The sequence below is a fragment of the Vidua macroura genome, chromosome 10, assembly GCF_024509145.1.
Source record: "Vidua macroura isolate BioBank_ID:100142 chromosome 10, ASM2450914v1, whole genome shotgun sequence".
In the NCBI taxonomy this organism is placed as follows: domain Eukaryota; kingdom Metazoa; phylum Chordata; class Aves; order Passeriformes; family Viduidae; genus Vidua; species Vidua macroura.
The window spans coordinates 15,207,597-15,226,043 of NC_071580.1; positions in this window are offsets into that span (position 1 = coordinate 15,207,597).

Consider the following 18,447-nt stretch of genomic DNA (forward strand, 5'->3'; position numbering starts at 1 on the left):
GCCAACAGAAAGGCAGATCAGACCAGCAAAAACAACTGCTATTCCAATGCATGATTACGAAATAAGTTTGGATTTTAGCAAGCCTTTATTTAGATTTTTTGTTTGTTTTGAGGTTTTTAAAGTATGAGCTGTATGATTATATAGATGCCACCATATATGAAATTTAAGAAGGTTAAATATGTATAAATTTTGAGGGTTTTTAATGCTCATCTCTTAGTCAAATGTATATTGTCATGTTAGTTTAAAACCATGACAAAGTTCCTATAGATTTCAAGAACAGAAGATTTGGGCTATATGGAACAGTTTGTTAAAGTATGATATTATTATTTCAGAAGCAAGTGGTAGTTTTATTTAAAGACAATGATTTCCAGCAAAAGACTGATTTCAGTGGAGTCTCACAATAAATACATCTGTTCCTGCATTCTTGAAGTCAGCATTCTCATTCACCCAGATAAGTAGTGCTCTGGGACAGACACAACAAGGTGATCTGGGTTGTGTGATTTAGGAAACATTAAAAACCTGCTAGAAGTGAACACAGCAGAGGAATAAACATCCCACACTGAACAGGGAAGTGAGCTTATCCAAATCTTTATGCATATCTCTTGCTTTCATGGGCCATTTTCAGTGCTTAGTAATAGTTTTGCAGGCTTAGATTTGCAATGATTTTGCTTCAGACTCAACATCATTTCAGCTCAGAAATCAGTCTCTAAGTCCTTCTATAATTGCACAATACACGTCATAGTAAATAAATAAATTTTTAAAATTGCACTTGTATGTTGCACAAATTCAGTCCAATTTTTCAAGGTTGACATATATTAATACTATATGTTACTTCTCAGTCAGCAACTGGGATTTAAGTCTAATATGATTTGTGCCAGAACTGTTACAGTCCCAAGGCACTGTCTCACTTGAATCCTTACGTCAAAATTCCCTGCGTCTGCAGGGTCAGGACTACCTCTGCTCATGCTATAAGCTTGTGTTCGTTCTGTATTCAATCAGCTTAAAGTGAGCCTATTTCAAGTATCCACACTGGATCTCATAGGCTATTTGTGTTGCAGCCTTTCTCACTTTCAAGCATCCTACTTGTAAACACGCTTCCTCTTCCTTTATTTTTCACTACTCAAGTGTGACAACATCTTATCTCTCCTCACATACTATAGCTTATCAAAACTGGTGAGGAATGGAGAGTTCCAGCATCACTTTATATTGAGCATTCTCCTCATGGTATATGTTTTTTTTAGAGGAAATGTCCTAGTCCTCCACATCAATCGTTTGGCAAAAGGAGGTAGAGTGTGGAAAGAAAGACTCACTTCAAGTCCCTAAAACGGTACTGATTTTTGTCTCAAAGTATTGCCACACCTTGTCTTCCTAAGAAGGAAATACTAAGGGCAGTCTAATAGTCCAGGAACTCTACAAGCACTAACCTTGTAAACATCTGGAGGAAGACTAGGAGACTTTGCAAAAAAAGTGACAAACGCTTTTAATTTTATGTGTCTGTCATGTAAAGCTCGCTTCTGTCTTTCTTTGACAGTGGCCCAAGTTGGACCAAGGGACTAAACTGTGCCTCCAGCTATACAGAAGACATGCTGCATGTGGGACTTCTGCTTAATAGTAGTGAACATGTTTAATAAGTGAATGAACAAACACACATACACTTGGGTTCATTCCCACCTTAGTACTTTTGTTTCTTTTGTTTTTAAAATTGTTTGTCAAATAAACAAGCGGCATACAGCAGTCAAGGGGCAGAATCAGCTCCAACCCTCAAGAAACTGTAGTCAACTGTTTGGTGATACCATCCCTGCAAAGCAATGACAAGGGGACATGAAGCACAGCTGGGAATCCAGGGTGGGTGTTTCTAAAAGGGCATTCCAGAACTGGCTACAGCCTATCAGCAAACCTGCTCTTGGAACGACTCCTTCAGCCTCTGAATTTAGCTGCATTAATTATGTTTGTCTCTTCATTCCACTAGTGCCATTGCATAAAACACATTATTGATGAGCACTCAGTTTGAAATTCAGAGTTATTCTGGAGAACAAAAAACCCACACCCTTTATCATGAACTAAAATTCTCTGACCTAACAGTTACACTCAGGAAAGCATCCATATACCCAGACACTGAGCCTAGTAATTAACCTGCTGCTCAGTTGCCTTCCATCCAAACTCCTACTGCTACATCCTCCATGAAGAAGCTGCCTTCTTCAGTACTGAAACCTCCACTAGTTCTTGTTGGGATGTAGAAAACAAGGCAGGGGGAGGAAAAAAAAGGACTGATGGTAGAACCTCCAGAGTTTGCCTTGCCAGAGCCAAAGTAAAGCACATTTATGCCTGATCAGGCCAGCATGCCCTGGACTTCCTTTTGTGTACAAATCTAGTTTAAATTGCCCCAAGGATACAGACTAACTCAGTGGAGTGCTGACAGTTTTCCCAGACATTCCCACAATTCCTTCTGTGTGGCTTCGTATGTCTAAGAAGTCTTCCATTATTTGCTGGGACAGAAAACAGTTGTTCTTTGTTATTCCTATGACTGATTTACACAGTTTCACTTTTAATTGTCACACTCATATGAACAGGCCATCAAAAATAATAGCTAAGTGATCTAAGATGCAAGTTTAGACTCTTGCTGTTCCTGTTAGATAGGACTTTTCAGCTGAATTAAAAGAGCAGCATTTAAAGGCAATTCCTTTTATAAAAGGCAAGTACTGACAATCTAGAAAAATAGCAAGTATCTGAATATTATGAAATGTATTCAGATACTCCATTGTATCAATGTGTTATGAATATACATTAGGAAAAAGCATAGGCTTTCCTACACTGAAAGATCCCAGACAAGTCATATATTAAGATACACTGAGATGCTGAATGTTTTTTTGTGAAACACTTCTAAGAGCCACTTACAGTCTAGTATTCTATAAACCATAAAATTTTTAAGGATAGATCACCTGAGACTCACTGTAAACAAATGGCAAAGAGAATGTCTTAAAACACTGTAGAACCATCCATGGAATCTCAAGAAAATGATACCTTTACAGATATTTGCACTCACCTTTATAGGTTGTATTTCTGTATAGTGAGACACTCACAGTAATTAGCAATAACAAGTGGCTTTGTCTTGGCTTTTCTCTGAATAGTGCTTTAATTACCAATGAGCATGGTCTCTCCATCTAATTCTATCTCCTAAAGCCCTACTTGCTAAACTGCTGCCAGACACTATGACAAAGGTTTCAAATTTCTGTCTCTTCTCACTCCTGGCTAATTCACGTGATTAGTGAATGTAGGTATTGTATTTTTATCAAATTTACTATGTCCTTGCCACTTTTATTTTTTTTTTGTAGAAAACAGCACAACTTGCTTGTGTTGATCAGCTCAACCATGTTCACATCACCTATTTCTTCCAGTTTCAAGGAGCAGACTTTTCTTTAAGAGAGTAACAGACTCAAAGATTTGATATGGAAAGAGTCTTCATTGAGTCACATAAAATCCTGCAGAGAGATTACAGTAATTTATCTGAATCATGCTTGGTAATACTAGACAGTAGAGACAAGAAGGGCAATAAAAATTAGGTTGGAAAAAATAGGTTGGAAAAAAAGGAAGTTTCTCAAAGTAGCCAACATAAAATCTATTCAGCCATTTTATATTTTCCAATCATCAAAAAAATTTCTTTGATAAACACATGATTAAAGATACTTCTGGAACATAAGACTTTCAGAAGAACCAGTCTATGAATATGATCTCAATTATTGTTAGTTTTATTTTTCCATAAAGCTTTAGTAGGGACTGTCTACCTATTTTAAAGAACAAACAAGATGAGAATAACACACATTTCTCATTATTAAAAATAGTAAGAAATCACTTGTGAATAATGCAAGTACTGGAACAAGCAGGGGTAGGAAGCTGACGTATGTCAGCAGAAGAGAAAATACTTGAAGTCCCACAAAAGCTGTTTAGCATTTGGTAAAATAAAATGTCACATAACAGAACAGAGTAATCTCACTACTTAAAACCCACGTGTAGAGATGACTGCCTCACAGCTCCAAATAATCTTACAAATGTAGAACCAATGCAACCAACAAATCCATTTCAGGCTCACGTGCTCAAGCTTAGCTGTCCAATATGCTGCTAAATGTGGGCTGCTCTTTGAGGCCAGCAGATCTCAAACCATTTCTCCTAATTAGTTAAGTTGTGAAGCTTGTTCCTTCATTTCTTCCTCTGCTCCTGACAAATGGGAGGGGAGTTCTAAGCATTTGTCTTCCAACTTTTAACCCGGTATGTGTAACCAAGACCCAAGAGCATTAACGATGAACCTCAGATCATTTCCTCCAACAGCAGAGTGAGATTTGTCTACTCCCACTCTCTTCTACTGCCATCATTTCCACAGCTATGACTATTTATTGTCCTGACCAGACAGGTACCTCATTTTTAAAAAAGTTGTTCTACAAATCACAGCTCTTTACAGTCTGAACTAGTTCAGCTAGAACTGAGGTCATTGTAAATGAGGGCCTGTTTAAAGAGCTTTCAGTCCTAGATCACTTACAAAATAAATTACATAATTTCTCTTTGCACAAATTCCACAGGTCTTCCATTTGCAGAACTGAAACTGTTGTGATGGTTTGAATAAGCCAGGAAGATAAATGGACACACTAACAGAAAGCTGTATCCCATTAAATCCTTCAGAGTTTCAATGAAATTTTAGGAGCTGGTGAGCAATGGTAGTGCTTTGTTAGAGTGCTGAAGTACAAAAGGCTCTATTAACAATAATAATACACTTTTACAGCATGTTTTATCCAACAATCACAGAGATCATTACAAACATTAATTGAGCCTAACTATAGCCTGTGATGAATTAGCATTATTATGCTAATTTTATGGATGGAAAGAGAAAAAGACAGAGAGGTTAAGTGACTCACTCAGGAATAGAACCCAGCACCACGTGCACAAGGGGGTTATCCCAACCAAGAATTATTGACAGACTAATCCAAATGGGATGTCAAATACAAACATTATAAAGCACTCCCAAAACCATGATGCTCTGAGGAAGTGCTCACCAGCAAGGGAGAAGTGTTGCTGTGGACGTACAGCAGGTAAATTTCTTTCACTTGTTCATTTACTTTGAAACTCTCACTGGACCTTTGCAAGATCATTCATGAGCACCAAGAATTTCTTACTGGTTATATTGGTTTAGTCAGATACACATCTAAAAGTAGGAGAATATTTTGAATAATGGTCATGAGGCCTGAAGCAGTCATCTGTGTTATTCACATCACTTATGACTTCAAAGAAGAGGACAGCATGACTGTATCCAGTTTCTTTAAAAAAAAAAAAAAAAAAAAAAAAAAACAAACAAAAAAAAAAACAAAAAAACAAAACCAAAAAAAACAAAAACAAAACCCCAAAAAACCAACCAAACATTTAAAAGCTGTTTTGGCTTCCTCTTCTTATTGAATGTCCTGGAAAACACTTTATCTGTCACTCGCTAATCTGATTTAATGTATCTCACAGTAAGAGCTACAACAAAGTTGCATCTTTGCCAAGCATCAGAGACTCTATTTCAGACAAAAAGAATCCTTTGCCTTTCTTCCACCCTTTGTACTATTCACCATTTGCTATTTATTTAACACTGGTAGTTTGTTTCATGTGCCTGCTTGGTTTTCTACTTTTAGACTGCCTTTTCAATGATTCCTAATTTCCATGATATTTGATACATTTTGAAACATTATCAGTTTCTAGAATATCACAACTTTTATGCAAATGTGTCTTGTTAGTCCCCAAAAAATTAGTTTAATTAAGTCGTTAACATACTTGCCATTGTTAATAGCAGAAGAAAGCAAATGTTCTCTTATGAATATCCAACAGGGAGTAACTAGTAATTAATGAAAGGTATTTTCCTCTACAACATACTGAAGAAATTATTGGTGATTACCATTTTCTCTTTTCATTAATCTTCTTAAAGATTCCTTACCTGCTTATGCTAAATATGCCTTTTATTTGCTGGGCAGTTCTGGTTCTATCACTTTATATGAAAGGTTTCCCTTCTTCCTCATTTCATAAAAATTAAGTTAGTGCAACATGGGAGCTGAACAGTACAGAAATAAGCAAATCAACTGGAGTACCAGCTTAGTCTCCATTTCCAGCAAACCACAAGCTTCCCTGCCAGCAGTATGGTCAATGGTGGGAGCTTTATCCAGGAGATTTCACTTAGGGCCTTGAGGATTCCATAAATTAACATCTTCTGAACACTGCTGGTTCAGATATACCAGTCATGACATTACTTCCATGCTGATTCTGACAGAAGTTGACACTTGGAAAGAACAGTCAAAATGATGAGCAGTAGAAGAGCCCAAAACAGCCAATCAGGACTAAAGGGGCTCAACCTCACACAACTGAACAGGCAGAGTCAGGCAGAGAACACTTCTGTTTTGACCCTCTCCATGTTCAATATGAACTGAAAGTAAACCCTGAGACCAGGGCCTTTGGGTCGAGATGAGTATTTTTGTTGCTTTGTTTACTTATATAAGAAAGGTCTAAACAACCACACATCCATCTACATTGTCAGTTGCAGGATATAATTGCAGCAGCACCTTAATACCTGAGCTAATTTGAGTAGTGACAGAAAGGAAGATACATAACTGCTCACTTCAGCCTAGGCCAATCACACAAATTCCTGGGATCCCAGACCTGGTGGAATCACAGTAAAATCCCTATTTTTGGTGATCTTCCAAGTTTCCACAAACACTTGAGGCTGAATCTGTGTCATTCTTCTCAACATGAGGTGTTTGTTCTTGATCCAGGTAAGGCGTTAAATCCATTCCTTCAAGAACCAACTGCATCACTTTTTTTGTTCTGGTTCACTGCCTTGCTGTGCAAACACTTGTGCTGGCCCAGGGAAAAGAGGTAGGAACAAATACCTGTGCCTGGGAAAGTGGCGTGACTGCCTCTTTTGGGAAGCAGCTCCTGGAAGAACTGGCACCACCTTCTGTACCTGCCACCTCTTAACACAGCCTCATAATTTGTTTAAACTGGTAGGAGCCAGGCAGAGATCACACTGCTCCCAGTGCCTGGTCCTTATGAAGGCTGGCTGCTCCCTAGGGACAGGGAGATAGATGGCAGCAAGCAGAGCAGGTGGCTCACCAGACACCCTCCACCTGTCCTGAAGTAAGGGACAGGACAAACTAGGGCTGGTAGCCAGGGTCAAAACAGGTCATCAAGCAAGTTCATGACAATGAGGCAGGTCCAAGGTCAGGCTGAGAAGTCAGTCTGGGTCAGATAGAACTCTGTGACTGACAGGCAGGTCTGTGATGCCAGGGCAGGTCAAGCCAGGAGTGGTACAGCCTTGTACCCCAGTCAGGACAACAGTGAGAGGGGAGAGCCAAGGTCAGGCTGGGAGGTCAGTCCATAGGTCTGAGGCCAGAACAGTCCACAGTGCCCAGATCAACAGGCACAGCTATGGCTGTGGTAGAAATAGGTATTGAATGTAAACAGAGCCTCTGGGCCCATGGGTAGGGCTGTGAGGGAGGCCAGTAAAGGCTTATTAGTGTCAATCAGAGTCCAGACAGTTCTACTTGTTCCTCTTCCTTGTGTCCTGTTCCTCCCACCCTCCTCATTCTAGCTTAGTGCTTGTGAGGCTGCATGTGGAGTCAGAGGAAACCAATCCTCTTGGTAAGGTTATTTCCCCACACTGCTGTGTGAACACCAGAACTGGTGCTGTGGCATCGGCTGGAACGTGTGGCTCAGGGCTGAGAATCAATAGACAGTGGTAGATGTGGCAGTGTGGTCTAAGTGGGGTCTCTGCCACCTGTAAAACTACAGAGTCTTCTGGAATAGTACAGATATGAATTTTCAGATTGCGATTACCTTCTAATATAAGAGCAAATGTATTGCAAGTGTCACTGCTCACAAACATCATTATAGAATTAATTTTTAAATGTATATAGCTCTACTTGATGATCTATATGCAGCTGGACTAGATGGTTGTTGTGGGTCCTTCCCAGCTGAAATATTGTATTCTATAGACACAGTTGTGGATATACTTATATTTGCCTAAAAGTACTAGAAGACAGTCAGTATCTCTAAGAACATAGTCTGGGCTAGAAACATTAAAATAAAGGAGAACCAGTCACAAGGATGAAGAAAGGGGAAAGGAAACAATATCCTTTTTTTTTTTTTTTTTTTTTTTAAATCAGAGCTTGTTTTTTCTTTCTACACTCTGTGTAATAAGCCAGCAATGGAATGCAAATTAACATTCATGGTTTTTTTTAAACAATAGCCTTTGTGTTCTGAACCACACTGACAAAATAGAACAATACAAAAAGAACACGATCACAAAATCTTTTTCCAGCAATGTGCAAAACAGTTTTGTTGGAAACATCTAACTGTGAGGGAATCTGTTTTGGAAAGTAATAATAAAGAGGAGTTGGAAGTCCAACTTCTCTTTACTCAGTGGAGAATGTATTTCATTTTTTTCTCAAGCTGAATTTCAAACTGTTACATCACTGCAAATTCCATGAAGTCAGTATGGTCCTGGGCTCTAGGTCTAGGCAGCCAGGCTGAGCAGATATAAGCAAGGGCATAACTTGATTTCCAGGATTTTCGTTATCAATGAAAAATGCACTGAAAAGCACAGTGCTTCACTGTCAGAGACCTGACCACTCACTGTGCTTGCAAATACAGAAAACAGAATGCATCACCTAAACCTATCACCTTTTGAGTTGAAGACACTGAGAGAGAATATTCATGATACTTGATGCCAGCTTTACTTCAGAGTAGGAACACTAAAAGGTAAAGATACATGTAAAAGCATGCTTTCTCCTGAAAAAAATTTAAAATTTGGAAAACTAATCACATGATTGCAGTTACTGCTGGCAGATGTCAGCTCCTGTGGAAAAGTATTTATCTGCTGCCCTATTAAACTGCTGTGTAATCTCTATTTAGGCCAAATCACTGCTTTCAACCCACATGTGTAAAATATCCCAACCTATCTTTACTTGTGGGCAGAACCACATGGCCTGAGAGACCTTCCTGGAAGGTGTTGAAAAGCTTTGCAGGACTGCAGAACATCTGTCGTGAAGATGTCACAGATGACTGGTACACTGGCAGTGTTTGGCAGAGGTACTCCAAGTATAGCCACCTTGAGAGTTCACCTGCTCCAAGCATATCCCCCTCCAGGGGAGAGGCTGGACACAGCCTGCTGTGGTCCAGGACAGCTCAAAGGGTCTCACTTAGGACACTTGTTTATAGGACTGCAGAAGAGTTGGCTTTAGTCATAGTAATTTTCCATCCTGGCCACAATTAGGGTCAGTGACTTTCTTTGAAAGTTTGATAATAAAAATGTTGTTCCATTCAAGTTGTTATTCAGTCTTGAAAAGTAATTTTCCAAGGCAATTCTTTGAAAAACAGGAGCTGACAGAGTTTCTGATAAGCTCAAGAGGAGCTTAGTCCAGGTGCAGTTCATCAAGGCCGAGGCTTAATGGGTGTTTCTGAGATGACAGTGCAGCCCAAGGAGTGGGGGAGGACGTACCACCAGAGAAGGCAACCTTGAAGATAAACTCCAAGGTGTTTCTGTCTACATTCTCTGAAATGCAGCCACCAACAGCAGCCACCACTCTGAAATCCTCTGTATAAATCATCAGAAGCTATCCTCTCCATTAACAGTGGAGAATATACAAATCAACAAGCAATACCAGTCATAATCCACTGAAGGGAGAAGGATCACCACAAGGACAATTAGTTTCTGTGTGTCTTTTCTACACAGCATGCAGTTCTCAGCCATTTTCAGCCTGTGGTTACTCACTGTGGGTGAGCAGGTTGGCTGCTGCTGCTTTTTGACATTCTCTGCCACTATAAAATGGACCAATGTCATTTTACAATTTGCAGAGCAAAAGTAGCTTAAGAGAGCTTTTTAGAGCTGTCATAAGGGATAAGGAGAAAGTCAGTAATCAGCTACATCCCTCATTATGTTATGCCTACCTGACAAAGATTCTACTGGCATTACCTCTTACTTTTATAAGGAAGAGCTGTATTGGAGAAAAGGATTTGATGATTCTGGAATGTTTAGTGTCTTGTTAAATATAACATGCTGAGCATACTTGTTTGAGAAAGTCTGTGGTTGCCTTAGCTTTTGGTCTACAATCATCTTACTATGATTAAACTGCATAAAATCTGGTATTATCTAAAGGTTTATCAATTGGAATTTTAAGTCAGCTGCAAACTCTGCCTTTAAAAGATACCGAAATTACTATTGTTATAACAGCCACCATCAATCTGCATTAGTGACTAAACTTAAGACCATCTGCTCCTGGGGCTATAACCCCAAAGAAACCATAGAAAGGAAAAACCGTGAACTGCTTCCTGATATCCAGGGCTTTTTGCCAGGACAAGTGCTTGTGAACGAGACACTCAGAAGAGAGACCCCATTGATCACTCAACTTGTGTTACCAGAATTCTGTAGAGATGACTGTTTCCACCACTATGCAGGTTTCAGTTTGCGGTTATTCTAATCTGGTCCTGTACTTGCAATGCAGTTAAGTGATACTCAGAACAGGCCATGTTACTCCCGTCTTCACACAGACAGCACTTTTTTTTCACCTGTCAGTTTGGATTTTCCCCCACCTCCCTGTAGCAGGACTCTTCTAATCTCTCCTGCTCTGATTCAACCCTGGGAATAACAGAGTAAAATAAGAGAAGGAGCAAAATTTCAAATTACTTATGGTGAAAAAAATATTAATAATTCCAAGTTGTTTTATTTTCCAGTATTTGTCTGGAGTTATTTTTAGGTTCCATTGCTAATATGGAGCTATGATATTATATAGTTTGTTTTCATATTTTTACATAGTGATGTTGAAGTGTGTGCATTTCTATTCAGGAGTTGTGACTGTACATACCAGACATCCTGTGTTGTTTTTGACATCCTGTGACGTTTTCTTCACTGAGATCTTGGTTTAAACAAGCGCTCGAGCAAGGCGGCCCCGGAGCGGGCGGAAGGCCCGGCCGAGCAGCCCAGCCCCCAGCCCCGCGGTGGCTGCGCAGGGCGGCAGAGCCAGGGCTGGGCGGCTCCGGGCAGCAGCCGGGCTCAGCGCACACACACAGCTCAGGCTGCTTCTGTTTCCCAAGTCCTTATCTGCACACCATTCTCTCTGCTATACTGCGACGCAGGAAACGCTTTCCTCCATCATACCAAAAATTCAGGGCTCATTCCAAAGTGGAACTCATTATCCGCTGGCTTTAGTTTTCAGTATCTGTGCAAACTGTGCTGTACTTATGAAAATGGTAATAAGCTAAAAAAAAAAACCCAATCTGAAAACAGCTTATCTGCTGCCTGACCACAGAAGAAATTGGCAAGTGGTTGGGCTCATACTTCCTCTTTTTTTTTTTTTTTTTTTTTGTACTTCAGGTTACAAAGAGGGATCTCATTGGCTCATCTGAACTCACTGCTAAATAAGCAGGTTTTTACTTTTTCATCTGCTTGTCAGACCTGCAGAAGTAAGACCGTGTACACAAGGCCACTACTTTCAAATTTAAATGTCACAAGTTGTGCATGTCAATATGTAGTGAATGGTACAGTAATGCAGCAGTTACTGAAATTTACCCTGAAGTACAATGTAATTTTTTTCCTCATCACAGCATTATGGGATAGGATTTGGGGATCCTATTAGTAGGAAGTGTATTAGCATTTATTTTTAAATAACACAGATCTATATCAAAGCTAAAAGCAAACGTATCCTGTAAAGTTAAACATTAAAAGGCAAGCGAACTCCAGATTTGCTTTCCTTCAGTTTTACAATAATTTAAAAGCTGACAGTTCCTTTTCTGGTGTACGTACTTATGTGTGCATTTCGTACATATGTGTGCATTCATGATCTCTTGGAGTTGACAATGCTGGAAAAATTTTCAATTAAAAATTATTCTAGTTTTTCAGATTTCTATGTCTACGTAGCCTCTTTCAAAATAAATCCCCAAGGATTTAATTAGCTTTACCTTACTTCAAAAGGCAACCTCTAGACTTTCCAGAGCATATAGTGAATGTAAGGAAGCCAGAGGTGTAAATATGTATGTCCTTTCCTCAAGTATAGCAATTTTAGTGGTCCTCCAAGAACAATGTATCGACATTGTTAGATCAAGAACCCATTGTTTTAAATACATAAACAAAAAAATTTTGTGTTTCTACTTTTTGATGTATTTCAGAATTCAACAGTAAAAGGGACGAATTCACCAAAAAAGGTAGTTCACTAAAACAGTAATAAAACTTCATTGGTCTAAATGTAATGAGTAAAGAAAGAATAGTGTACATCTTTTCAGATATTAAAAACTATTCTGAAACTTGATTCTGCAAGTTGATTTTCCATTTGGAAAGACTGTTAAGTGGAAGTTACGTTACTGCTGTTACTTGCCTATCTAATAATAGTTACCTTCAGATAGATTCCATCGTATTCTTTGTAATCATAATTTTCACTGCCAGTGAAAGTAAGTTTTCATTTATTTTAAAATAAATCCTGGTTTAGATTTCATTTGGCAAACCTTCAGTATTCTCACATGCCAAGTTGTACTCTGTCTTCTGCTTGATCTTGTTTCATAGCCAGCTTCATAGTAGTAGGGTCATAATAACAAGAATATGAAAATCGTTAAAGGAGTGAAGCAGTTCGACTTCCCTTAAGTTCCAGTCCGTGTCATAAGAACACCTTGTGCAGGAGTATCCAAGACTTTCTTCTTTTTACAGTCCTGATGATCATAATTTCTTAGAAAGTGGAAAGTTAGAATTTTACATGTAAGATCACTCACCTAACTCAGCAAACTAAATAGCTGCTGTGTCATTACTGTTTGCCATGTGGTGAGTAATTGCACCAAGTCTTCGCCTCGTGAATAGCTTGGTTTGCAGCTCTTTGTTTCACTGACCATAAACCACAGGGTTAAAACATAGTGCAAATAACAAAGTAAGAAGGGCTGTAAAATAGTGCTTTCACGGTGTCTTCCAACAGCTATTATAAGAAGTAGCAGAAGGTGCAAACTCAATTGCAGTCCATGAATAATGATAGTTTTTCTTGGTTTTTTATTTTAGATATTTGAATTGCCGTCATGTTTTTCTCCTCTGCAGAAAAGGCAGTAGTCAATTACAATGATGAACTACGTTTATATGAACTACAATTAAAACAATTCCAGCTGCTCTGACAAAAGTAGCTCCAGGCAGAGTTGGCCATGAGGTTCTGTTTTGAGTATACCTTGAGGTGTTTCTTTTCTGCCTTCTGTAAGTAATAGGCAAATAGCTTTAAGCTTTGTTATAATCCAAACACAAATGATGATTCACTGAGCTCACCGGTGGTAAATACTGCGGAGATCAGCATATGCAGCAAGATACTGGTGAAGTGCCATCAAAATAAGAGGCCTTCTGCCACTCGCTCCTTGTACTCCAAACATTGTCCATATTACAACTTGTGGAGTTGTCACATTAAGTACTTGGACTCTTTAACAGATTGCACCAAGGTTACAGAGGAGGGAACAACAGAGCAGGTGATGGCACAGGAGAAAATACTGCACTTATTTCTTCATTTGAAAGCATTCTCAAACTACCTCTGGTATTAGCAACCTAAGTGAAACAATAACAATGGAATCATCTGTTTAAAGGAATGGTTTTTAGTACATTTTCTATATGCACTGATACTAAGCATTTTCCCTCAGATGAATTACTAAACATGTTCATGATGCTTAAAGGCAGCTCCCAGGTCCTGTAAAAAAAAAAGAAAAACCCAAAGGTATCATAATTTGTACACATAGCTTGATGCTATTTCTTCCCACAACCATAAGCATGATTAGCAGATATTTACAGTAAGACAAGCACTCAGGTAGCTGATTTTACAGTAACATGTAATATATTCTTTCATGGCTGAAAGAATATCATACTAGAACCTCTAAAGCATGTCTTTAACTTTCTCCTTTTGATGGCCATTTAGTGGGCAGGTAAATATTGAGAGTAAGGAAGTGAAAAGTATCCTTATAATAAGGATTGTTTGCAAAGCATTTTGATAGTTAAATTGATTCACAGAGTCTTGAAATGGATACAGTTGGAAGGCACCACAACAGGCCATCTGGTCCCACCTCCCTGCTCTAGCTGGTTCATCCCAGAGCATATGGCACAGAATTGCATCTGGATGGTTCTAGAATATCTCCAGTGAGGGAGACTCCACACCCTCTCTGGGCATTCTATTTCAGTGCATGGTCTCGTGCACAGTAAAGTTCTTCCCCGTGTTCACATGGAACTTCCTGGGTATCAGTTTCTGCCCGTTGCCTCTTGTGCTATTGCTCAGCACCACTGAGCAGAGCCTGGTCCTTCCTCTGAGCCCTTCCCGCAGAGACTTGTGTACATGAGTGAGGTCCCCTCTGAGTCATCTCTTCTTGAGGCTGAGCAGGCCCAGCTCCCTCAGCCTTGCTCAGAAGAGAGATGCTCCAGTCCCTTCATCATCTTTGCAGCCTCTGCTGGACCTGCTCCAGGAGCTCCACATCTCTCTTGTGCTGAGGAGCCCAGAACTGGACACAGCACTCCAGATGTGCCTCACCAGGGCTGAGTCAAGCGGCAGGATCACTTCCTTTGACTTGCTAGAAATGCTCTTCCTAGTGCACCCCAGAATCTCATTGTCATCTTGGCCATAAGGGCTCACTGCTGGCTCATGGACAGTTTGTTGTCCACCAGGACCTGAAGTCCTTCTATGCAGAGCCACTTTCCAGCAGGCTGGCTCCCTCCTGTCTTGGCGCCAGGGGTTATTCTTCCCAAGGTGCAGGATCCTGCATTTGCCCTTGTTGAACATCAGATGGTCCTCTGCCTGCCTCTTCATCTCCAGCCTGTCAAGGTTCTTCTGAATGGCTGCACAACACTCTGGCCATTCCTCACAGCTTTGTGTCATCAGTGAACTTGCTGAGGAACCATCTAGCCAAGTCACTGATGAATAACTAAACAATACTGTCGATAAGTTAAACAATACTGGGTCCTGCATCGAACCCTGGGGGACACCACTAGTGCCAGGCCTCCAGCTAGACCCTGTGCCACTGATTACGACTGTCTGACATCTGCCATTTAACCAGTTCTCAATTCATTTCATACTACTTCATGGGGCAAAGCAAGAACGAACAAATGAAGAGATTAAGCTGCTCACTCAGCCCTTTCACAAGTATTACATTTACTAGAAAAACAAGGTATACTCCTGATTGTATCTATCTCCACTTAGTATGACATTATCTGTGCTGAATGTTTGCTTTCAAATATCCAAACAGATGTCAGTTCTGAACAGTATTTGAGGTAAAATTTTAGTCAGCAGGATATGTTTTTTTATTTAAAGACAAATTGACTTTGCCAGTTGTCACTAGCAAATTTTAAAAAATCCACATATAAAAAAAATCTATTTGCACAAAATCTTTGGAACTATTCTATTGTATCAGTTCTCCATTGCAGTTTAGCTGTTTCAGAAACTTGCATTTCTGATATTTCAATGTCTCCCCAACATCTAACATTTTCTTATTTTTATATAAATGCAGAATCTTTTAAATGCAATCTTAAATGCTGGGTTTACTTGAGGTAACTTTTAATTTTTTTATGTGACTTTCAGGCATCTTTAGATGCTCCCTGCATTTAACTAAAGTACACATTACTGAGAAGACTAAATGTAATACTTGAGAACAGAGACAAGCACCCCAAAAAAATCCCCAAACCCAAAGATATTTCAGAGGCAAGGAGGGTGCTGTAAATAATCTACAGAGTCTCATGCTTGTCTGTGTGACCATCAATTAAGAAAGTACTTGTGTACACAAATACTACAGTTTAAGCACCTCCAAAGCAGTTGGGTAATTTCAGAGCATAAGTCCTTTTTTCAAAAGTCATGTAACAGCCTTGGTGAAAGCTTTCAGTTTGCTCATGGCCAGCTGTCACTCAGCTGTTAGCCATAGGATTCCTCCTGACAAAGTTTCCAGGCTGCTTTGGAGAGCCCGGTGACCTCATTTTTAATACACCAAAGACCAGCCTGTGCTGGGCAGTTGGGTAACAGCAAGCCACAACGCATATACTACATAAAATTTCTTAATTTGTCTTAACAAAACCCTAGAGCAGATTTTCCATAGTTCACCTACAGTCATCTTCTTCCAGAATACTTCTGAATACAAACAGCATGTGGATGGGGGAGAGTCTGTATCTCTTACTGACTCTGCATGGCTGAAGAAGGTGACATAGAGTCTCAATAGACATGTGTGGCCTTTGGGCACATGGAGAAGAAATCAGCATTTAAAATTGCTACATGGGCTGTAAAAAGTCTGTGGAAAAATAACAGAGTATATGAAGCTTATTTTGATGAAAGTGTCAGAGACAGGTATTGCATGTGTACAAGCTTTACATAAAAAGAGAAATACTATTATTTTTATTTTGTTTAAACAAAAGGGGCCAGTGACTGCAGCTTCCCTCCAAGGGCCTGAATCATCACTTCCTGTCAACTTGTTAGCACTAACACATCACTTCAGAGCTACAGCTCCAAAGCTTCAAACTGCTCCACACAGGCCAGCTTCTGTTTGTACAGTGCAGTCACTGAGCTGCAGTTCAGCAGTGTCAATACTGGTGTCTGGAGCTATTTTTAAAGTGCACTGCATTGTCATGAATCAGCCTTCTGGTCTCCTACTGTAATCTGTTTAGCATATGGCACATTTAGCTACTTCAGCCACTTTTATATATATATATATATATATATATATATATATATATATATATGTATGTGCATGGTAGGCACTCAGTCTTCCATTTATTGTGCAGAATGATGAACTCACTGAAAGGATGCATTAACTAAGCAGAAAACTGCTATTGTTTTCGTTAGAATTCTCAGAATAGACATTGTAGAATTAAACCACTGAGTCCTGTAGTTGTCAGGGGCTCTAGAAAGTCAATTTTATATGTGCATAAATAAGGAAAGCTTTGCTTAGTCATTCATCTATCAGTTGGTTGTTTCCTATGTATGGGCAAAAAATAACAGTGGTTAAAGGGTCTTCTCTGCAGTTTAGATCTGTATGCTGATTAAGATCAGTCTGCAAGACATGTGGTAAAATTTCAATTTATGAATTTTACAGTTCTTGTAACAGAGTCATAAGGCCTGTTCACTCAAGTTTTTATCCACAACATATGGAAGTCTTCATCTTGCAGATTCTCCAATATTACAAAAGCTTAAAGAATGTTAACACTGAGTTTGATAGGAATTGAAGCCTGTTTGTACATCAGCAATGTTTCTACATGGAGCTAAAGATTCATTTTAAAAGCACCACAGACTTAATTTGGAGTTCTTATTTAGACTACATGGAAGAAAAAAATCTTTCATTTTAGCATTTACACAAAATAATAAACCCACAGTATATCAGTTGTATTATTTCAGGCACTGCTCATGGACATTACAATGATAATATATTGATAAATATATTAGGAGACGTTTAAAGGAAATCAAAATCAGATTGCCACTCTAATGTGTCTTATATTATCTTCTATTATTGACATCCTCTATTCATTGACTCCAAACTAATTTTGACTAAATACATCTAGAAATATTTAATAATCTGAAAGCAGTATTTTGTCTCTGCTGAAACAAAATTATTTTTAATACTTAAATATTTCGTGGCTGAAGTGGCCTGGTAATGTAAATCAAAAAGAATACATGCCCAGCAGAAGTAAACTCCCCCTGCTCAAGAGGGGCAGTTCCATCTGGCATCCAGGACCTCGTGTTCAGAGGTGCTTAGGCTGTGTCCTGAAGTGTCCCTGTCTCAGGAGCCTGGCTGGCCCATCCTGCAGCCAGGGCTGCTGCTGTGTGACATGAGAAGCAGCTCCCCCTTCAGCAGGTGGGAGCTGTGACAGTACTGACTCCACACTGTTTGCTGGCAGAGCCTAAAACACGGCAGCTCCACGGTGTCACACGCTTCAACCCCTTTGTGCTCAATTATGTGTCTCCTTATTCTTACAGCCCCATCACATCCAGCAGCCCCGTATGGATGTCTTAGGTAACTCAGGGCGTTTTAAAAGGCACTGGAAACCTCCATTTAGGAAACTGAATTTCATCCCAAATATCACTGCATGAGCAGCCTGATTCTGGCCTGCTTCTAACTGTAATCCTGATATGAGAGAGATTTCAAACAAGGAAAAATGTGGATTACAGTGTGAGATGCTAGGAAGGCATGGTCAGACTGATGTTCAGATAAGGTATTTCTAAACTGTCTGTAATACCAGAAAGCTGACTGAATTTATTCTGAAAAAAATATCCACATGATGACAGAAAATTATGTGTAATTCTAGCTAAAATCATGAGCTCTCTTCCACTGAAGCCAAAGGGTACTGCTGGGTTCAATTGGACAAGACTGGTTTAAGGTGGAAGTGTGGGAATTGATACTGAATGCTTTCTAGTCTGTTGCAGTTTTATTCAGACTCATGACAAAGAATGTTGTTCGCTATAGTGA